General features: G+C 39.5%; 1 protein-coding gene and 1 pseudogene across 4 annotated transcripts in view; both read right to left on the bottom strand.

Moving 5' to 3' along the window:
- Positions 1–24186, bottom strand: part of Znf385b (zinc finger protein 385B) — a 402760-nt gene that overhangs the window by 221124 nt on the left and 157450 nt on the right. The gene's annotated exons all lie outside the window — the stretch shown is intronic.
- Positions 17830–18793, bottom strand: LOC110289341 (spermine synthase pseudogene; annotated as a pseudogene).

Genomic DNA, 24186 nt, shown 5'->3' with positions numbered 1-24186 from the left:
AATGTTCTGGGGTCTAATGAGTAGAGCCCAGGGATGATGCCAGGATGTTCTACAATGTGGAGGACAGTCTCCTATTACAAAGAATTCCATGAACCAAATGGCAATAACACCAAGGCCAAGAAGCCATTGAATAGATGCATACTTAGGGAGCAATATAGACTGAATGTAAAAAATTAACTTTTAGTATAATTTTACATTTATCAAAATAAAACACAACAATAAGAAAAACATAGCATGGGCTGGAGAGATGGCTCAGTGGTTAAGAGCACTGACTGCTCTTCCAGAGGTCCTGAGTTCAATCCCCAACAAACACATGGTGGTTCACAACCATCCATAATGGGATCTGATGCCCTCTTCTGGTGTGTCTGAAGACAGCGACAGTGTATTACTATAAAACAATAAAATAATCAAACAAATCGTTTTTTAAAAAGAAAGAAAAACATTGTGTGTATCAGTATCTATTTTAGGACAAGGAAATTTAAATGACCAGCTGCAGTCATTAAATACACAGGATCATGAACCTGTGTTAGAAAGGATGTTAGCTGCAGCCACTTCCCCAACTTTACAAAAATCCACAAATAAATCTAGCATTGTCTGCAAAAGTGATGTGTAGTCACTGGAGTCAGCAAGGTCTAAATATAGTTTTTACTCTTAGCATATGAAAATAGCATCAAGACGCACAAGAAAGCTAAACCTTCACACTCCAGGTTTCTATCTATACTGATAATAGCTGTTCCCCAAGATCCCTGCTGCCCGTGTGATGACAGTCCATTGAAAATGTGTCTTCTGTGAAGTTCTCCTCCCAAGGAGGAAAAGGAATTAAAGGGATGGTCCTAGATAAAATAACTGGCAACAGAAATGTCAGTGTAGGCATCACAGAAGAAACAGAAATTTACTAGAGAAAGCAATGAAGTTCTGAAAGAAATTTTATAAGGCTTCTTTATTGTACTATAAAAGCTAAAATGATCTCTCCCTTTCTGAGTTCTAGTGTCATAATGGTAAATTAGAAAAGCAAATAAGCATTTTTATTTGAAAAGAAGATCGGCTAATTGCTTATCATGTGAGGAAAGAGGAAGTGGGGGAGGGGCAGAACCAAGGGTGGGATTGAAAACAGGGCGGTTCAGACTATGCCCTGAGACCTTCCTCTGTCTTCAAATATGTCTGTTCCAACAGACTGATCAGAACACATTCATTTTTCTCTCTGTTTTATAGGATATTTTCAAGTATAGTTGGAGATTTCAAAGCACTGCTCTATTTTCTGCACTGTTAGGAAGACATTTCTTTTTCTAGAGTGCTAGGCAAACCTCCAGCTGTTGCCTTCTGCAATCATCTAAGCACACACGCACCAATAGTGGAATGGACTAGGATGAGTTGAGTCACGGAATGTGGGCATGGTCACTAGATTCTCCTTCATTCTAACAAGGAACTACAATCCCAAAGGAAACAACAACGTCAAAAGCAGAAAACTGGCACAGGCATGGTCAGCACACACAGCACTGGCTCTTTCTTAAGTAGAAACGTGATTTCCTTAGGGCAAAACTATTTTCCTATGTTAGATATATCAGATTCTGTCTCCTCATGTTGATCCTACCTCCTTATCCCTCCTATACATGCTTATATGTATTTCATATGTGTGTGTGTATGTGTGTATACATATATCATCCATATACTTAATATCTATATATTTATGAATGCCTCTCCAGTCACTCAATACACTCCTTAAAGAATTAAATAGTTTTAAAAGTCTAGCTACCTTTGAAGCAAGCTATGTATGGACATGTAACAAAACTCAAGCCATAAAGAATGTCCCGGGTTGTTGTTATTTTATAAAACAAACAACTTTTAACAGTATCATACATATATACAATGTATTGTGATTGTATTCACCAGCTCCCCCCAAGCCCAGTTAATCACTTCTTCTACCTCTGACCAGTTTTCTTCATGGTTAAGGAACACAGTGTCTTTCTTTCTACCTCCTACACAAAATGAAGTACCAATGAAACCTGTAAGACACTGAGTACAATCCTAGTGCAATGTCACAGAGAAGAGCACCCAAGAAGGTGAGGAAGAGAACCTCTGCACGGGGAAGAATTTCAGGGAGCACTCAGGTCATCGTGGACTCACTGTGAACAGACCAGGAAAAGGGAGACGAGGCTGGTTGGACACTTCTGCACTTTCTACGTTTAAGCCATCAGGTGTGCTATGAGAGAGGAAATGGCCATGCCTGTGTGACCTAATTAAGTCAGACTGCCCCTAGATGGCTTTCATTATTGTCATGTTGGCTGACCTGACAATTACCTTGTGATAATACAGCTAAGGAGGCACTTACTTAAAGGATGTGACCTTTTAGAAGAGTACTTTAGAGCTAAAAAAAAAATGTTTCATGATACTTTTTACCAAGAAAATGCAAGACTAACAGTATAAATTCTCACATGCATTATCTCACATGCAAAAGAGACCATATTAAGAGCATGGGAAGTAATAAAAGAGAATTAATTATTTATTTACTTATTATTTTGAGATAAGGTCTCAACAGGTTAGCCAGGCTAGTCTTGTGCTCCTGGGTTCAAACGATCCTCTTGCCTTAGCCTCCCAAGTTGCTGGGACTACAGGCTCAAAGTGCTCAGACCAGCAAGAATTCAAAACATATAATAACCCAAGATTCAAAGGTGGTTAGACTTCATTCCACTAGTTCACACAGTTAGCACAGTCTAGCATAATACTGGTTATAATATTGCGATAATTTTAACTGTATGTAGACACAGACATTATGTAACTAGAAAATTTTTCTATAGTCCAAATGACTGGTTGTTGAAATTTATTCATTTTGTGGCACTGCGGATACAACTCAGGTCCTCATACATGCTAGGCAAACTCTTTACCACTGAGCTACACCTCCAGCCTGTAAGTAACTAGTTTCAAATATTTGATTCAAACTAGGTTCACTGAAGAGTATTCAAAACTGACATTCATATTTTCCCCAAGTTTCTTTGAAAAATGCATTAATTGAGGTCAGCAACAGAACGTTAGTATTTTCCACTTATTTTAATTTTTCACAGGAAAAAATGCATAAACTATGTCTCGTGTCACACTAAATAGACCAATAAAAATGGCAAGCCTCAGTAGAATCCTTTAAGTGCTTTATTTTATTTTATTTTATTTTATTTCATTTTACTAGACTATACTATCAACTAATCTATGCAGGAACCTTGTGTTCTGGATTTATCTTATTGCTCTTTCTAGTCTTAAGGGAAAAAAGTGTTGGCTTCCTTTCTAATGGGTATGTAAATGTTAGAAATAAATGACAGAAATAATAGTGATTGTGGTTAGAAGACTTAATTAGAATACTTTGGTATAAAATTATTTGATGACTACAATCACTCTAATTTAAATACTCTTTGATCAGGACAGAATGTAGCTCTTGCTTCCACACAGTACCTTTTAATTCCATACCTTTGATCACAATGGCTTTCAGGACAAAAGGTTGACACGACTTAATTGATATCATCTACACTATTACAAAAATGTAATGTGAAACTTAAAAATCTGGAGATGTGATGTCAATCTAGTGTTTGAAGACAGAAAACATCAAAGTTCCATTGACAAAAGCAGTGTATGCTGGCCCAGACTTTATGGGAGAAAGTTTGGCAAAGTTAACAGTATTTTAATGGGCATTCTCTAAGTCATTCTCTAGTCACAGAATTTATAGAGATTTATCTGAAACAGGCACATAATGATTCGCTTACCATTTTCTAACATAAATGATAAGAATATATACAGCATAATTTATATCAGTATAAAGCTAAACACCCAGTGTGACATAAATGCCAAAATAATGAAAATGTATTAGATTAAACATGACATATTCACAAAACAGGACACTTTGTAGTCATTAACAATGACTTTGTCAGAAGCTGGTGAGATGGCTCTGCCACTAAGAGTTCTTATTGCTTATTCACAGGGAATGGACTTTGAATTCCAGCATCCAAATGGCTCACAAATACCTGTTACTGTTACTTTAGATTCCAGGGATCCCTTATTGGCTTCTAGCTTACACAGGTACTTGAGACATATGTTCATCCACACCAAATAAATAAATAAATAAATAAATAAATAAATAAATAAATAAATAAATAAAAATCAATCCTGCTGATTAGGAATATCTATGAGATAATATTTATCCAGACAAGCCAATAATATTGAAGTCCTATCCTTAAACAATCATTATTTTTTTATGTGTGATGTTATCAAAGGTCATGTATGTATATGTGACAAGGTCACACAAGGAGTGCTAAGTCTCAACACCCTCTACATACATCTTCAGAAAGTGTTTTCCATACCCAGGAGTCTGTCTTTATATCCTGGGGTTTCCCTACCTGCCTTGTTCCCTTTAGTGACTCCTTCCTCCTTCTGTGGGTCCAGAGCACACTCAGACATTTCTTTTCTGCTCTACTTCCTCGCCCCTAGCCCTCTGCTTACATGTGTGGCATTAGCATGATTGTCAGGGCCTATGTATCATTCCAAAGGTTTCTTCCCATTTTCTACTGTTGTTGGTATAAATATGAAGTAAACAGCCTTTTATGTGTAAATCGGGTCTTTCTGAGCACCAACCCCTATCGATGGTATTTTTTTGTGTGCTTTCTTTTCTGAAGCCTTCTGCCTCCCTCCAGGATTGTTTTTCTCTGATAAACCTATTTACTGGCACGCAGACAGAAGATGGCGCACGTCTATAGAATCTCCCTGTCAGTGACATCTTGGCTGTCGTGGCTCAGAGTTTTCATTTTTCCTAAATCCAAAAGGGAAATTACTCCTAGACTAGGAAGGCTTTTCTGTCCTTTCATCTCTTACTTTAAAAAAATTATTTTTATGCCTTAGGAGGTAGATTTATACCCTTGATAGCTGAGGCTAACCCTGAGATGAGATCTAGGGTATGGGGGACAGGGACCTTGACCACAGGGAGGGGCCAGCAAGTAGAGAAGGGGCTGGTTATGCACCATCCCGTTTTTGTCTCTCTCTGTTTCATTTTATGAATGTCTCTTAGTGACTAATAGACAAATACTTTATAAAATTAATTGTGAAACAAAATAGTTATCAAAGAATAGGAATTACTTCATCCCATTTTGATTTTTAAAAAATCCTGCATCTCCCAAAGCCAAACACAGAATTCAGATGTGATATATATACATATATATATATATATATATATATATATATATATATATATATATATATAAATATATATATATAAATACTTGTAGGAGGTGTTCAAGTTTCAACTGTTATTATTCCATGTCTAGACTTTTGAAATGGTACATAAGCTGGGCATGGTGGCACACACCTTTAATCCCAGCCATCCAGGAGGCAGAGACAGGTGGATCTCTCTTGCACTCAAGGCCAACCTGGCCTACATCTTGAGATACAGGAAAACCAGGCCTCCTAGAATTATCTTAATGCTCTCCTGAAAAAAGTATACAAACAACCTCCATGCCAATCAATCCATCCTGCATTTTCTAGTAGATACTTTCGATGCTCAGCTTTTTTTCCTAACTAGGACGTTGCCTTTTGTATCTGGAAAACAGGAAGAAACCACGCTAAGAAGATGAATTGGTTTTTGTCTGTTTGTTTCTAATTTTCCTTGACTTCACAGTTTCATCATGTTTAAATTATCACTTTCACATGACATTCCTTTCTTTATTTTTACTTTAAAATAAGGAATGTTATAGACGTAGGGATGGCGGATCTCACAGTCATCCAATAGCAGCAATAACCAGTACATCTAATCGGGCTTTCTGACCTCCTATGTACCATATGTGCACTCTGCCTGCATCAGCAGAAGCAACTCAAGCCAGGGGTCCACTGCTCCATTCTAAATGTGTGCTCTACATCATCGTTGTGCTCAAGGTACACACAACAACTAAGCACGCCCAGAGCTTAGTTCATCAGTGGGCCCAGCCTAGCTGTAGTACGGTCTTCATTTTTCCCTGCCGAGGTCAACAGTCAGCTCTGTTCTGTGTTTAGCAGCAGACAAGAGCCACTGTATCAAAATCAAAACAGAAGAGGCTTCATTCCTCACGCTCACCTTCTGAGGCTGTGCCACTGTTAAAAGGTAAAATAAAATATTCATAGGCTTCCATTATGTGGTTAAAGAGAGAGGAGGGCATTTCCTGCCAAGGATATTAATCCATGATGGCTCTTGGCCACACCTTCGTACCAAGCCACTCATTTACAGTCCCATCTATCTCTACTTCACAAGTCAACAAGGACAGCAGGAAGAAAAATGGTCACGGGAACAAGGCCTGTTGAATAACAATGGACCCAAGAGTGTGACAAATTATCAATCTTAAGTCAGAACACACCAGCTCACATTCCCTGACAGATGGAACAAAAACACTGGCATGTTCATCTGGAGAATAACCTATCCCAAGAAGAGATACCCAAAGATGTCAGGACACCCACCCTTCCAGAAAATTTAGTAAACGTAAACGAATAGTGGATGCGAGTTCATTTTCTGAATTAAAATTTTAAGCACTTTGAGTGAAATAGCAATACTGAAAGTAATTTAACATCTTTTAAGATAATCCAAAGTGCTTAACTCACTTAATATAATTATCTCCTAACATTGTTATGTAGTCTCTATTTTCCTACTGATCTTTAGAAAGGACAAAATATCCTTCCCTTTTACCGTAATTTCCCCCTTGTCTATATCTAATTGAAGAGCTTTCTATCAGGAAACTTGAAAAATGGATAATTACTGCTCTGGGGCCTTCCGTCAACTATGAACTTGGGAATTAGAGTTTCTGGCCTTGTTTAATGAAAAGTGGCTGAATTAAATTTTCTTCGTCTAACAAGTATTACTTTTTTCCTTTTGGTAAAAAAAGTTTCTTTGAAAAGCTCCCTCTTAATAGCCATGGGCAAAGCCCATGATTCTACTACAGAAACAATGAGATCTATTTTCCAGACCATCAATCTTCATTCTCCAGACAGATACAATTGTTTGAAGAGTTGCAATTACATTATCCCTCGATGCTTCTTCAGCCTCCACATTTGGCTGATTCCACAGTTAACAATTAAAAGGCCAAAGGAATTGAGGATTAATTTTTATCTCTAATAATAAAATGTTCACTGCACTGAATTTCTTGGTCTCAGCATCATTGCCCTCCTAATTAAAAAGTGCCATCATTATATAGTCTTGCAGACGGAGACAGGAGACCCAGTACCCACACATGGACAGGAGACTGATTGTGGAACCGACAATCATCCTCAACGTGTGGTGAGCACAAGACTTTACCTCGAAGTGAATATATTTCCAATACCCAGAATAATTGTAGGTGCTCTGAGAATGGCAGCTCTTTTTCCCCCGTTGAATGCTGAGGAAGAGTCTCTCGCTGAATCTAGAACTATGTTAGTAACCATCTGAGTGTCTTGTCTTAGAGGCTCACAGTACCAGGGTTAAAGCCCTACTCAGCCATGCCTAGATCTCCGTGTAAGTTCCAGGTCCTTGTCTATGTACGGTATATATTCTTACTCCATGAATGTGCTGTACAGTATATCCTCTTACTCCATGAATGTGCTTATATATCCTTACTCCATGGATGTGCTTGTACAGTATTTATTCTTACTTCCTGAACTATCTCCCAGCTAACTTACTATTTTTTTCCTTTTGAAGCACACTCCATTTAGCAAAAATACAGGTCTGATGGATTCCTTGTTGCTAACACAATTCCCTGTATTTCTATTGTTCCCCAAGCTGAGGAGCACGTGGAAGATCCCCACTGGCTTCTCAGAGTCAGGAAAAAGTTAAGATGGCCACCTCTCTGCGTCTTTCAGATATAAATACTCTTTCACTTTTGTGCTGGTTCATTTTGATCATCTTGAGTGGACTGAGGAATGCCTAGCAGATTAAAATGGGGCACTTTGGGGATGGCCATGAGGTGTCTCCAATGGCTGATTCATAAGGCCTCTAACCTAACTAAGTGCTTAATTCATTTATGGGTTCAGAATTTAGACTGGCTTTTGGGAAGAAGAACTGGAAGCTAAGACTGGTTGGAGGGTATAAGTTCTAGGTGGGCTACGCAGTCTCGGAAGTAGCCTCCATTCTGACCCTTCCTCCATTCTGCCTCCTATCCATCCTGATGGGCTGTGTTCTTTGCTTCCTGTCTATCACTGGTAGAACAGGGCCTGCTTCATATTTCCACTAATCATGGGTACAGAATACAGAGCCAAACGACCATGGATAGATGAGGCAAAAGAAATTTTCTCTTAAATTATTGTCCCAGGGTTTTGGTCACAGAGACAAAAGTAATGAATTCAGCTTTCTTTACTTGACACGAGGGTCATAAGAAACCTTTATATTATCATTGAAAGAAAGAACAGTCCTCATTTTATAGTACTTTCCTTAATCTGAATGGCAATCTCATTTCTCAGCCGGTTGTGTTCATGTTGGTGTCCCCTTTACAGTTCTATTGAGCAGCAATATCTGCTCTGCTTCCACCAGCCTCTAATGGGATCCTGGGATTGGAATCTTTCAAGGACACACAGCATAGTTCACATGAATGCTGCGTGCCATTCTCTGAGCAATCGATGCTCCATGCTGAGAGCTCCTGAGTAGATCCAGTTCCTGAGTCCTCTGTGAGTATGTGATTCAACTAAAGTGACACTATTAGGAGACATGAGCCAGAACGTGAGGGACATTAGCAACTGACTTGAGGAAAGGAAGCCCCAGAAGTGATGTACCAAGCAGCAACACTTTTCTTACCTACGGGAGTCTCAAACCTGTGGAGTGAGGTTGCAGGACAGGCAGAAAGGCAAAGAACTTGCAGGACTGTCTGGTAGACAGAACAATCTAAGACTCTCCTTGATGTTAATGCCACAGATCTCCAAGCTGTCTTTTCATAAAATTGAGTAAAACAAACAAAAAGTCTAAGCACTTCATAGAAAATCTCATTAGAAATTATCCAAGATATATATGCACATTAAAGTTAAACATAATCTTCTAAGACTATGAGATTTCATCTAAAAAAATTAAAACACTATTAGAAAAATATACTTTAAAGTTTCCTAAAGCCAATGGATCTGTTTATATGCATTATTTCACAACTTTCGTATGTCTGCCAATATTCTTGTGAGTACTTAAGCCAGGTGTGTGTCACAGAACGACACTACCTCCTTCTCTCAGTCGTTTCAATTATCTGTAGGCTGGCTTCATATTAGAAGTCAGTGTCCACACATCCATCAAAGCCATGCTTCCTACTGATGCAGTATACTCTCCCTCCCTCTTAGTGGATGTTACTGGACATGATTAAGGGCTATCAAGGATTCCCATGGGTGCCTGAGTAGAAGCCAATCATGAAGGAATTGATTCAAACTATTAGAAGCTCGCCCAGGTGGCTGGGTATCATTACACTTTCTTTAAAGCCATGCCAGTAACTATGAGTGACACTTGAGCTGGAAACTGGTGGAGAAATAACGCTATGCTGTCACCTGTATTCTGAATTCTGGTTGTTAGGGTTGCTTGCAGTTTGTCATTCTCTTGACTCACACCCCAAACCCCGCGTCTCTCTATGTCAAAGGTGTAGACATGACCTTCATGGCTGCATTTTAGTATCGGTGACTGACTAACTGGCATCTTTCAAGCTGAGGCTCAGCAAGTCCTGTCATGTTGAACCCCCCTTTTCTTTTGTATTGATGATAAACTCGTTTTTTTAAAGATTTATTTATTTATTTTTATTTTTATGTATATGAGCATTTAACCTATACACATGTGGTGTACTGTGTGCCTGCACTGCCTTCAGAGGCCATAAGACGGTGTCTGATCACCCTGGAAGTGGAATGATAGATTTCTGTGAGTCAGTATGTGGGTGCTAGGAGCCGAATCCAGGTCCTCTACAAGAGCAGTAAATACTCTTCACCATGGAACTAACTCTTCACCACCTCTTCTAAAACTGATGCTGTTTTAAATTACAGATGTGTCTGTGTATCTGTAGGTAGATTTGTGCCCATTTGTGAGGTACTCACAAGGCAAGGAGGCATTCCATCTCCTAGATCCCGAGCCACAGGCAGTTGTGGGCCTCTGCACACGGATGCTTAGAACAGAGCTCAGGCCCTTTACAGGAGCACCAAACACTCTTAACAGATAAACCATCTCTCTAGCCCTATTAATATTTCCTTATTTCTTATCAATAATGTTCCTGCAGTACTATCCAGTTAATAAATAAGAAGTTAGCTATTTTACTATTATGAATTTATCTCCTTATAATAAGGCGGAGATCAGAGAAGTATTGACAGTTCCCTAAAAAAATGATGTGAATACAGAGGGTCCAAATTATAGCTCTCATGCATGCTAGCTGTGTGGGCGGTAAGATATGAGATCCACTCTGAACTTCAGTATACTCACCCAATACTTATGAGTTTAGCAGAAAATATAAGGTGAGTTATGCATGTTAGTGCAAGAATTTTCAAAGTATCTGTTCAATTCCTGCAAACATCACACTGTTTTACAAACAATATAAGCTCTATATGACTCTATATAAACTCTATATTTCTTCATTCTTAGAGTGGGGCTTACAACAGCTCTCCTGCAAATGTGACATGAACACCAGTAGTCCTTTCTCATGCCTACACCACTAAGAAGGGTTCTACTTCTTTCAGTTCATTTTCTTACCCTTCTCTGCCTCCAAGAGGGCTTTGTCACAAAGGCAAGTTGCTTTTATAATATAGAAATAAAAGAATAAGAGAAGGTATAAAACAGAGAGATCTACATGTAAAGTGAGATAGGGTCGGGAAAAGACCAGAGACAGGAAGCTTCACAAGTTTGGAATACACTTAGAAACTAAGGGAACAGCATTTCCTGAAAAGTTTTGTTGCTTCACACATAGTTCTGACTAGTCTGGAAAATCAAGTGAAAACCTTTATTAAAAAGGAAGAAAAATCCCTCACTGTCATAGGCTGTTCTGTGAGTACCCATGTAACTCTAAGGATGGTCCCAATTGTACTTTCAATAGTGGTCACTGAAAAACTTCTCTGTCCCTGGGACAAAAGTTCCCCTCTCCACATCTAACTCCTACATGTCTTTGAAAGCTGCAATATATTGCTACTAACTTTTATAACCATGCTATACAATGCATCTCTTGACCATAATTCTATTTAACTTAAACTTCATATCATGTGGCTCTCCTCTTCTGACCCAGCCATGGTGTCCTAAGATACTTATACTGTCTCTGTGATAAAATTCCCCAATAGAAGCACCTTAAGGAAGAGTTCATTTTGATTCACAACTTAAAGCAACTGGTTGGGAAGCCATGGTGGAGGGGCCTGAGGCTGCATCCACAATCAAGAAGTAGAGAGCAATCAATGCTGTGCTTAACTCATTTTTTTTCTGTTTTATACAGTACAGGTTCCGAGGCCAGGGAATGGTGCTACCCACAGTTGCTGGGTCTTCCCATTTCAACCAACATAATCAAGATAACTCCCACACATACACGTTTAGAGCCCCATATTCCAGGGAATTCTAGGTGTCATCAAGTTGACTATTGAGATTAACCATTACACTCATGGAACCATGATAAGTGTTCACATTCCTGAAAATTTAAAAAAACATACTAATAAAGAAAATAGTCTGGATTCTGTCTTCTTCATTTTGTTCTACCAACTTACAAATGTGTGTAGAACATTAAGAACATTTGCCCTTCCATATCCCTAGTTACACTATACATGTTTTCAACTTACCACAAATCAGAAATATTCTTAATCTCAGAAAAGGGGAAAGAAGAGCAAAACTTGAATTTTTGCTTGAATTGTCAAATGCCAATCCCTACACCAGCTGAAAGAGACACATAGGCAGAGACAGTCTCCTACAATTTCAAAGATCCTAGGACACCCTCAGCTCTCACTATTCAAACTCTTGTCTACCCTGTCTCCTTCTTGACTACGCCATTAGATTATGACAGGTGTGTGTGACCTGACCTTGTGCAGGCTTGCCTTCTAGTCACTATTCCACAAACAACAATGTGGAGCAACTGTTATCACAGGACTTACATAATATCACGTGTTATAATTAATCTAGAGATTAGAGTACACAGGGTTATATATGTATGTTGGACACAAATGCTTAGCCATTTTGCATGAGAAGTTTGCACATCTGTGAGCTTTGGCACTTCTGCGGATTCTAGAACCAAAACCCTGTAGATACCAATGGTTGACTGTGGGTGAAGAGAATTATTCCTGGGCTCTGAGGCAATAAAAAGACTTCTGGAATCCAATTTCATTGAGATTCTACATTATTGTACATCTGCAGGATGACATATTATATTTATACATGAAGGAATAATAAACTGAATATAAGTGGTTTTTAAAAAGCCATTGGAAAGGGTCTGCTAACTTCTTAGGAGAATGAGTGTTCAAAGGAAACCCCATAGTCCAACCTTGTTTGTATTTATATTATCATGATTATATATTTGCATCGTTATTATGTTATTTGATACTTATATTCTCTCTTCTCCACCCTGAGCCATGCCTGGGAGACTAGTACTGTGGACTGAAACAGTGGTTTCCATCTTTTCTAGCTTCTAATTGAGTCACTGTTGGTCCCCAGCAAGACATTGCAGTGGTTTGGGGATGGGCCAAGTGTGTGCTTGGCTGTTTTGCCCTGGACCTTAGGTTAACATCTAGCTAATGGCAGCAATTTGGCTGTATATGTTCTGGAAGACAGCAGCCCCTTACATTCTGGTGTTCTTCTCTTGTGACCCCAGTCCTCAACATTTACTAGTGACATTTCCCTATTGTCCCATGCTCCTGCAGAAGTGATTCCTGATGCTGCTAGTCTCTAGCCCTCTACACTCTCCCATTGGCTCCCTTAACCCTGGGAATACCTCTGAAAAGACTGCCTTTACTATGTTCCCATCAACTGTTCTACATACAGCATCAATGACCTGTCCAGATGTTAACTGATTGGCCCAGGTAAGGTGCTAACAGCACCTTAAGAAAATACAGAAGGAGGCTTCCACCCTCCTGAATAAGGCAGAAGAGGAGTGGAAAATATGAGAATGGAGAGACAGCACTAGTGACCAAGATTAGAGGTTATTTAATATTGTCATGTGAACTAGAGTTAGATTTATATTATATGATATAACTGTAATTATTTTCATTTACTTTAAAGATAAAAGTCCATGAAGTTTTGGAGTTCTATAATTCTCAGAAGAAGCTGGTATGCAGTGTGATAGTACAGACTCAAGTTTAAATTCCATTTTCCTAACACTCTATCAGCTTACTACTTATTCTCTATACCTCAACCTCCTCATCTGGACAAAGAGAGCCAAATGCCCTCAGGTCTGGGCTCATTAGACCAAGTGTTATTCTGTAGGCAGCAGGCTTGCTTACAGTGACCTCTGAAAAGGTGGCCTTGCTGTCTCCAGACTACACCAAATCCTTTCTTGTCACAGGTCTCACTTTCAAGAACGCTAACAAGAGCATCATTTTATCAAAGGTGGTTAAGTCTGAGAGAGCCCAATCAGCTCTCTCCACTGATTTAAATGTGAATGGAGATTGGGGTGATGCTGATGAACCCCACCTGTCCTCACTGTGGCACCCGCCAGCGGGCTCCAGCAAGACTCCAGCAATCAGCACCTCTGTCATGTCTCCCTCCGGTGAAAAATGAGCTCTGAAGTGATTTTGCTTCAAAATATATTCCAAATCACATCAGTTTGTGCTACACACTACACTTTAAATCCTCAAATTATTAATCAGCTAAAGACCCGAGAATTACTCTTTAAAATTCTAATGAGCTGGTGATGTACAACTGTCAACATGCATAAAAATTCCACTTTCAACACCTTAGCCAGACTTTGCACCATATCTGCCATGGCGAACATTTTTTAAACATTTACTCAAGATCTGTTGTGCAGAGAGAAATAATGTAATCCTTTCTATCTGTTCTTATATTTACAAACAAGTATCGAAATGTCAGCCCTGTTCATTACTGTGCAGAACACTCCCTAAGATTTTTATCTCTCACCTTCGTTCACTCACTCGGTAACTATTTACTGTCAGTGCCATGCAACCGATGGCAATTTCCCAGAAACAACAACTGAAACGCCCACCAGAGCTCACACTGATGGAGACTGCGTTCTAAACACAAGGGAAACACAAGCTCAAGAGGTGCTTCTCATCTGTATCTCCTTACTGTAAAATTCTGAGATGTTTACACTTAAATGTAGATAAAATACAGGGTGTCCGATTAAATGTGGATTTCAAATCAACAACACATAATTTTTACATATAAACATGTTACACTGTACCTGATTGCCAGTGCCTACTGATGTTATTTTTGTCCGTATGGAATTGAATATTAACTGGGTATCCTGCTTTGCATTTGCTTTATCACAAAGTGCTAAAGAGGACAGTACTGTGCTCTCTGACCACCTAGTGATTGAGCACAGAATCTGCTTCCTTTGTTGAGGGCGAGAAGGAGGGCACATGAGGCAGTGTACTTGCAAAAAGAGGCCCACCCTGCCCAGGAATATACAATTAGTTAACAAGAGCTGGGGGAACTATATTTATGTTTGGTGATGCAGCCACCCCCAAGTTGTCCATGCTTCTCTAAGTAATCAAATTAAATTCGCCGGCTCACCAAGCTACACTTGGGTGGAATCATTGCTTTGGTCTGTGGTTGATACATTATCTGAAATGAAGAGATGTTGCTTCATACCCATTCAAGAGAAGCTAATGCAATGATCCCATATTTCGGTAGCAGCTTGCTTCCCAGTATGTTTTACTATGCACAATTGCTCCATCAGTTTCTCTCCTGTGTTTCCTTCAGAAACTTGGTGCTGAAGTTGTAAAAATATAATGCTCCTTATGTACCTGTCTGAGCACTCTCAGCCCCCACAGAGAATGCGCTACAGTGACAGGTGAAGGTTTGCCAGGGGTTTCGACAGTGCATTCATCTCTCCTGGGCCTCTTAAAGCCTCCTCTGTATCCTTTCAGCATCTACAGGAGCAAGCATCTGTTTTCTCCCTGACAAATTCTTCTTTCGGCTTCTGAATTCAGAGGGGTAAACTGCAAGACTGGTCCACACTGGTCTTGGATACCAGGGATGGAACCATAGCATCCAATGCCGGGAGCCTGTTAGATGACGACTGTGTCATCTCAGATTCCACCTGAGATCTATGCAACGGGAGGCTGCCTCTCTGCAGACTGAGAAGCTCTGCTTTAGAGCATTTCTACTGAGAGGGGTTTTTTGTATTTTCTGATGATATTAGAAGTGCTGAATGTAGTATATATTTATAAGAATGTCCCAGAAATTCTGTCTTCTAGCCTTGACATCTGCAGGATAAGATACCTCCCCTTGGAGAAACAGGCTGACTTTCATTCGTGATTCTCCTTCCACCCACCAACAAGCTCCGTTTTACAGTCCCTCCTGGATGCTGAAAGCATCAGTCAGCCAGGATGCAGAGTGACCAACCTCAACCAGAAGGAAACAGAAGCAAGGTACCGTGTCTCAGTGTTAAGTGAGCAGTAGGGAGAGGTGAATCATGCTCTCTCACTCTCACTGGATAGCTAGGACCAAATATATTGACTCATCTTGAAAACACTGAGAATAATGCAATGATCAATTATTTCTAATACAGGGAGGCTTAATGAATAATGTGAAAAGCACTTCATTGTTTCTTTTTTTTTTTTTGAAACTTGCATTTATTTATTTTTTCTCAATTGGGTATTTATTTCATTTACATTTCCAACGCTATCCCAGAAGCCCCCCTCACGCTCCCCCACCCACTCCCCCACCCACCCACTCCCACTTCTTGGCCCTGGCGTTCCCCTGTACTGATGCATATAAAGTTTGCAAGACCAATGGGCCTCTCTTTCCACCGATGGCCAACTAGGCCATCTTCTGATTCATATGCATCTAGAGACACAAACTCCGGGGGGTATGTGGGGGGGCGGTACTGGTTAGTTAATATTGTTGTTCCACCTATAGGATTGCAGATCCCTTTAGCTCCTTGGGTACTTTCTCTAGCTCCTACATTGGGGGCCCTGTGATCCATCCAATAGCTGACTGTGAGCATCCACTTCTGTGTTTGCTAGGCCCCGGCATAGCCTCACAAGGGACAGCTATATCTGGGTCCTTTCAGCAAAATCTTGCTAGTGTATGCAATGGTGTCAGCGTTTGAAGGCTGATTATGGGGTGAATCCCCAGGTATGGCAGTCTCTAAATGGTCCATCCTTTCATTTCAGCTCCAAACTTTGTCTCTGTAACTCCTTCCATGGATGTTTTGTTCCCAATTCTAAGAAGGGGCAAAGTGTCCACACTTTGGTCTTCGTTCTTCTTGAGTTTCATGCGCTTAGCAAATTGTATCTTATATCTCGGGTAAAGTTCTCAGTGCTTGGTAATAAATGAAAGCAATCCAGATCTTCAATGGCTGCACTTCTTATATCTTGTTCTACTCCACAGGGTAGCTGCTGGAGCTGAGAAATGTATATCTTTTAGAACTGTTTATAAAAATAATTGCAGGTACCAAAAGAGTGACAGAAGCTACAAAGCTCTATCTGCCTGTGTCTGTAAACAGACATTTAGTCTGCATATCCCCATGGGCCCAAGGACAAAGAACAACAAATGTGAAGGAAACAGGCTTTTGTCTGGCTGTAATATTAATTTGTAGATAGTAAGAGACAAAAGGACAGAAAAGAACTCTGTTCTACCTTGAATCCTTGAGTCATGTATAATTCTTGAGAAATGACATTTTGCAAAGTGAAAAATATAAACATTGTGCCTGTGTTCTTGCAGTAAGAGCAATGTCATCACAAACATGTGTGGCCACATCAAACATAGCAACAGAGTAATTCAGAATTTAGTTACATTCAAATAGAGCAATTACATGTTTTAATGCTACATTCAAGGGTGCGAACCCAAATCAAAAGCCAGTTAAATTACTTCTAAAAAACTGTGGTCGTTAGAATAAGAATGTCCTCCATTGGCTAATAGATTTGAACATTTAGTCACCAAGGAGTGACACTATTTGATAGGACTAGAAGAATTCAGACGTGTGGCCTTGTTGAAGGAAGTATGTTTTTGACGTTTCAAAAACCCATGCCCTGAATCTCTCTGTCTATGGATCCATTGAACCATCAGGTACTGCACTAGCACCTGCCTGCATGCTGCCATGCTCCCTGCCATGATGGTAATGAACTACACTTCTGAAACTGTTAAGTAAGCCCCCAGTTAAATGCATTCTCCTATAAGACCTCCCTTGTTCATTGTGTCTCTTCACAGCACTAGAACTCTGATTGACACAGACAGGTAAGAGAGGAAATGCTTCCTTCCTTCCTTCCTTCCTTCCTTCCTTCCTTCCTTCCTTCCTTCCTTCCTCCCTCCCTCCCTCCCTCCCTCCCTCCCTTCCTCTCTTTTAAAAGCCAAACTTTAATATCTAAGTCAATTTGGGGGTGAGAGGGGAGAAATACTATCAGGAACTTCTCTCCAGAACAAAACACTGATGTTCATTTCTGCACATGTCTAAATTAAAGGTCAACTGAAACAAAAACAAAAACCCAAACCCCACACAGAGGGAAAAAAGATATTAAAACCACATCATAGGGGGTCAGTGCATTCTGCAGACTTTGCTAAGCTGTCTAACTGTCCTACAGCTGACTTTTAAAAATTAACACCCTAACTCTATATATATCCCCATTGGCGATTTAAAATTAAAAATAATAATTAAAAAGGAAAACCACTTGAAGGAATTCATGAACAGTCACCTGACTCATTTGATGGCATATATGGCATATGGAGGTCAAGAAGGTGGCTTAAAGCACATGTCACTCAAGGAATGCTCATCTTTAAGGCTTAGCTTTCTTCCAAACAGTGTAAAATACCCACAATTTTTGAAAATTCCACAGGGCAATACAAGCGCCCCAGCTGTTCTTCATAGAGTGACAGGGCTTCAATCAAGTTGACACAGTTCTTCTGTGTGAAGTATTTTCTGTCCTGTTTCAGAACCTTCATCGACAGGTGGAGAATCAGTCTGAGGCACTGCCTTGTGTAATCTTCTGGAGATGTAGAGATAAGGACAGCTGTCAAATCATCAACCACATACTCAGACTGTCTCCAATCTTCGGCGTCCCTTTCAGTACTGGGATACAGTCTTCTATAACAACCTAATAGCAGGCCTCTTTAAGATTGTCTAAGACATCTCCACATGCATTTCTTACATCCACCAATTACCATTTGGTCAATCTCTACCATAGAGACCATCTTTTGTTTCAGTTTGACAATGTCACCTAATATGCCTCCATTGCCATCTACTCAAATCCATATATCTTTGCCAGTGCAGTCTTCTTTAACATCGCCCATGATGGCCTGGATATACACCAAGTCACTCTCTGTAAGTTAACATCCCCTGCTGAGGATGAGAACATTTCCAAACTGATTTGAGTGTAGAATTTTGATGTTCTGATAGGGTGAATCTTCATCATACACCACTTCATCTATGTCATACTCAACCATGCACCCATCATCAATAGGCCAGTATCTGTCAATCGCCACCCATTGAACTATGGGTCGTAATCGCTTCACCTACCCAAGACTGTCTTGACTCAATCCTTTCATTTTTTTTTCTTCTAAAGGGCTGTCAGTTTCTTGTTTGCCTTGCTTATTACTGTCGTAACTCTGAAGGTTCAGCAACACCAATCCATATGGATAAATTCTCAAATTGGCAAAGCTGCCAATTTCTTGTTTGCGTAAGTTGCTAAGTATCCAGGGTCCTGCCAGGTGTACACTGACTGTCATCCTCTCCTCCTGAAAAATGGATTGAAGGCTTTGCAGAATGGCCTCACCATCAGCTTTGGTGCCCAGCGTGAAGTCAAGCTTGCTGTGTCTTGCTGCTGCTATAGTGTGGCTTGCATGCCTGGGGAGGCAACCACAGGAGACTGGGGATGTGTCAGACTGTGGGCCAGCAGGGAGTGGCAGCTCCAGGAGAGGCCAGGAGTAGGAGGTGGGTGGGGCCTCGGGCAATGGACCTGGGGCACAGGGTAGAGCCAACCCACCTCTTAGAGGAGGAAGGAGGGATGCCTCCAGCCCTGAACTTGATTCATGCTGGATGTCAAGGAAACTTTTTCTTAAATATCAAATTACTTCTTTTTGCATGTATTTTGTGTGTGTGTGTGTGTGTGTGTGTGTGTGTGTATGAGAGAGAGAGAGAGAGAGAGAGAGAGAGAGAGAGAGAGAGACTGAGACTCATGGAAGTCAGAAGAAAACTTACCTGAGTCTTTCTCTATTTCTACTGTTGTTTAGGGGCTCCAACTTAGGTAGGTCATCAACACTGACAGAAAGCATCCTTACCAACTAAGCTATATTGATGGCTCTAAAGTCGTCGTCAGTCATCATCATCATCATCATCATCAAATTCTATAGAGGACTTTATCACCCATCATTGTCAATCCACAGCTAAGTTGAATTATAGCCAGCTAACTTAAAGCTGTGTAGCTAGTTGTGACCAGGACCTAGGTTCACCACTAAACTTTACTCTAAAGAATTATAGTTAGAGTAACTCAACCTACTTTTTTGAAATTGATGGTGAGACAACTGCTCTACAACTGCACTGGAAACAATCCTGAATAGCTCTCAGTGGCACTGTCCCCTCTCAATTGTTTTTTGTTTTACTCTGGCTTTATTTCACCGAAGTAACTGTATAACCAGGAGTCATTAATGCCAGCAAGGCATGACACTGATGTGCAACTATATCTACTTGAATTTTTTAGTAGAGGATACAAAATTGCCATGAGCTGACAGGAATTTGCCTGTTAAAACACATCCTGAGAACACTGACTTAGAGACACACTATTTCAGCAGCTGGAATTGAAGAAAATATTCTGGGAAGGGAGAAGATTGAATGTTGGATCCGGGAAGTTGTAAGCTTTTGATTGAAACCATCTGTGAGTGTTAGTCATCATCCAAACCTCTGACTCATCCTGCTTCACAAACTTGGTGATGCTACTTTCCTCTCTCACGACCACTGCTTTCTATCTCTGGCTGACTGGGTTGGTTAGTGACAGTGGGATACAATGCCCCTGAAATCACAAGGAAGAGTCATCACATAGTCATAGGTCAGGGAGGTTGACTCCATCCCATTTACCGATCCTCTACAATCAAGTACAAACAGTGCTATGTGAGAGTTAGCTGAAGATTAGCTACAAATATATCAAAGTAACTAAAATTATGAAGATGTCATAAGAAAACATAGGTGTAAATTGTCAGAATTTTGGATTTAGTGGAGAATTCATGCATATGATGTCAAAAGCATAACAACAAAAGGGAAAAAAGAGGAACAGAACTCCATCATGATTTAAAAATGTTTTGCTTTGAAGGGCACTATTAAGAAAGTGAAGATAGACCACAGAATGGGAAGAATATTTTCAAATCCTAAGTGATAAAGAATTTCAACATGGGGTTTGGATAGATATTCTTTGTTTATTAAAATTCCATAAACAAAAAAAACTAAATAAAGAATGAGAAAGAACTAATAAAGAATGAGAAAAGGGGAGCTTGGAAGATTTCTCTGAAATCATGAGCATTTGAATTGGAATCCCAGAAGCAATGACTTTCCAGGCTTGGCTCCATACACCTATAAACCCAGCACTACTGGCCAGCCAATGCAGCTGGGTCAGCAAACCTCCTGCTCGGCGAGAGACCCTATCTCGATGCAATATGGCAGAGAGTAATTGAGGACGACACTCAAAGTCCTGCTTTGGTCTTCACTTGTGCACACAGAAGGGCACGCACATCTGCATGTTCAATTGTGTGTACCCCATCCCCACAATATACCATACACATACTCATATAAAAGGAGAAATTATTTGAATCAATGTTTCCCTAAGTCTGATAAACAAAAGTTAAAAAGCACATGAAAAAATGATGGACACTACTGGCCATTTGGGTCGTAAAAATGAAAATCCTAAAGAAATGTTATTTCCTAGCCACAAACATGGGGAGTCATTAATTGAGATGCTGAGCTGAAGGAGGGACCCCTTGTACTCTTAGGACCAATGTAAAATGGTGCTATGACTTTGAAAAACATAATTCAGCTGTCAATTAGACATAGATTTACTCTGTAACTCAGGAATTACACTTCTAACTATATACCCAATAGAAATTATAATACAAGTAACATAAAATTCATACAGGTGTGTTAATAGAAGCAGTATTTATATCAGCCCAAAGGTAGAAACAACAGGTTTTTCACAGATAATGCGCCAATCAAACAGACAGATGAATGATCAAAGGTGATAAAACCATAGAGTGGAATATTATTTGGCTATAAAGACAAAGAACTGTACTAGTATGTGCTACAGCATGGATAAGCTTTGAAAATACAAGGTTAACAAATTCAAGAAGTCAGTCATCCAAAAAAAATGACATATTGTATTATTCTATTTAGTTGACAGTCCAGAATAAAGAACTCTGTAGAGAGCAGGCTATGTTAGAAGAAGCCCATGAGTCAACAGGACTGGCCTCCTAGCACGTGGCTCATGTAAGTGCCAAGAGCATCCATAAGGGAGAAATCCTCGAGCTACATTCATTTTTAATCAATCATTCAATAAACACAGCTTTACAAAACTGCACAAAGAAGCTGTTTTCTCCTCAGCATACCATTCGTGCATGAGCATTAATTTTTTAGCATGTAAGGGACAACTGGTTCCAGGCCCTGCTTTGTGTACCACAATGTATGTTTGCACCAAGTCTCCAATGTGCATGGTATCTGCAAATAGCCTAGACACATCCTCCTACATACTTTCAAGGCTTTCTCGGTTATTTTCAACCCATATACAATATAAACAGTTTCCCTCCTGCACTGCTTAGGGAATATGAGGGGAGTGCCTGCCATTCCATATATATTCACTGCTCATGACGTGTTTTCCTACAGAGTTTGTTGATCTTCAATTGGTTGGATCTAGATGTAGAACTCGCAGATGTGGAATTCACAGATGTGGAAAATCAACAATACTAGCTAAAATCCAGTAGCACGGAATGCCTATTTATGGATTTTAAAAAGTTAGTGTGACTCTTCTTTTAAATTAGGATGGTCTCAGATGTGGGGCTATCTACTTGCCTTAATGCAACTCTGTGAATAAGGAAATGAAGACAGAAAATGGCAGTCAATCAATGGTGCCCATACTTGGTATAGCACCCACAGAAAGACTGCACCAAGGACCAGGAAGAACCAAAGACCCCAACACTGTCCACATTGTCCATACTTCATCAAACTGTAAAATTTCAGTGCTTTCAAGAACTCTCAGGATTGAGGAGCCTCAAATGAATTGGGATTAAATGTCATACCGCAGGGAGTCAGACTCTATTTTTTTTTTCATGAACATGAATATGTGTATCATTTTCTCTATAAATAACTGATTTTGCAGAACAAAACATATATTGGCACTACTTATAACATAGCTAGCTCTGACTACAAACCTTTTGACTTCTGTGCAGTTCTGATCATTATTTGTGTTATAATGTTAAGTTGATTCTTGTTATAAAAATTTATATAGTCTTTTCTTTACTCTGTGGATTGAAACAGTATTCAAAAATACATGAATCAGACACCTGAACTCCAAAAGGAATGGAAGCATATTTAAAAAATATATAGTAATTAGATAAACATTGAGGCATATGAAGATGGTTTCAGCAAAACCCCCAGAATGGAGTGACAATTTATCAAAAGAACATGAGCTGTTCTTTAGGAAAATGTGGCTAAGCAACAGGTATAGTTAAAAAAAAATGGAGCACGTCGCTGCCTTAAGGGTCTTAAGTTGAATTTTTAAAATGACTATCATACAAACTGGAGATTCTTGAAGACCAATTATTATTTACCCAACTCTGACATCTTGCAAAAGCTCTTCAGCACCTGGGAGGAGAGGATAACTAACAGTGTCTCATAAATTCCAGGATCATTTATTCAAATCAAATATCCGCTTCTACATCAAGGGTAACTATTACTTCATAAAAGACGTGTGTAATATATTACCTAGAAATGAATGTTACATATTTATAACTCCGGCTGGTAAATCCAGTCATGCTATTATTATGCCATTAAACTGGAACTATAGAGACTTGAAAAGAAGACAGATCATAATAAAAGCACTTTATCCCACACATAATACCTGAAATTCAATCTAATACAACTTCCAAATACCAGAGGCTTAATGTTTATGGTCTTGTTGAATAATCTTCTCCTTTGACTAAAGTCAATAAAAAGTCATCTCTAAACTTTCTAGTCAAGCTAGAAACCATTACATTATATAAGGTCATGAAGTTAAGCATAAAATCAAAGCACTCTCTCAGATCGCTGCCGGCTAGGGCCTGCAGTGTTTTTTAACTACATCCCAATGTGGGTTTAGGCATTTTCATGGTTTCGACCAATGTTTTATAGTAATGCATTTAATTGCATATTCATATTGTACTTAGAGTTATTTTAAGGAAAATATTGTTTTCAAATAATGTCCTAAATACACTGGAATGTCCTCTTAGTATGGAGGAGACATGTTTTAAAATTATGTTGTAATAGAATATACATAACACACATTTGCTATCTGAACAGTGTCAGAGGGTGACAGCATTAGCATGTTGATCCTGGTGCCCAGAAGTCACCACTGTTCATCTCCCAAAAATGAAATGAAATATTCATTAAAGAGTAACACTCCCCCTTTCCTCCATGAGGAGAAAATTTAAATAACATGTTTCTCTAAAACATGCACCCAAAACATGGAAGTACATTCAAGTAGAAATCCTCAATAAACTAACTTTCTGCTCTACACCTTAGAAGCAGAGACTGTCCATGGCCATTGTGTCACATGTTGTCATTAATGGTGCATGCCATTGTGGGCTTGTCGTCTGTCAATGCTACACAGCAGTTATGCATTTTAGATTTGGGTTACGTGCTTACTTCTAAATCATTGAAAATACTATATCATAGATTCTCTTATGGTTGAATAATCCATGCTTTGGGCACTAAACTCCTTCTGTAGCCCAGGCTAGTCTGGAACTCCTGGCAGTCTTTCCCCCATTGGCCTCCAGAGTGCTCAGGGTACAGGTGTGTGCCACCATGCCCAAATCACAATTCCCACTTTAACAAACGATTTGAAATATGTATGAGGCATGCATTTAAAAATAGGATGTTTAAGGATGCTGAACATTTTTTCAGG

This window comes from Mus caroli, unplaced genomic scaffold (genome assembly GCF_978045245.1).
Source record: "Mus caroli unplaced genomic scaffold, Mus_caroli_1 scaffold_2, whole genome shotgun sequence".
NCBI classification, from domain to species: Eukaryota; Metazoa; Chordata; class Mammalia; order Rodentia; family Muridae; genus Mus; species Mus caroli.
This window is presented reverse-complemented; position numbering and strand designations above follow the sequence as displayed.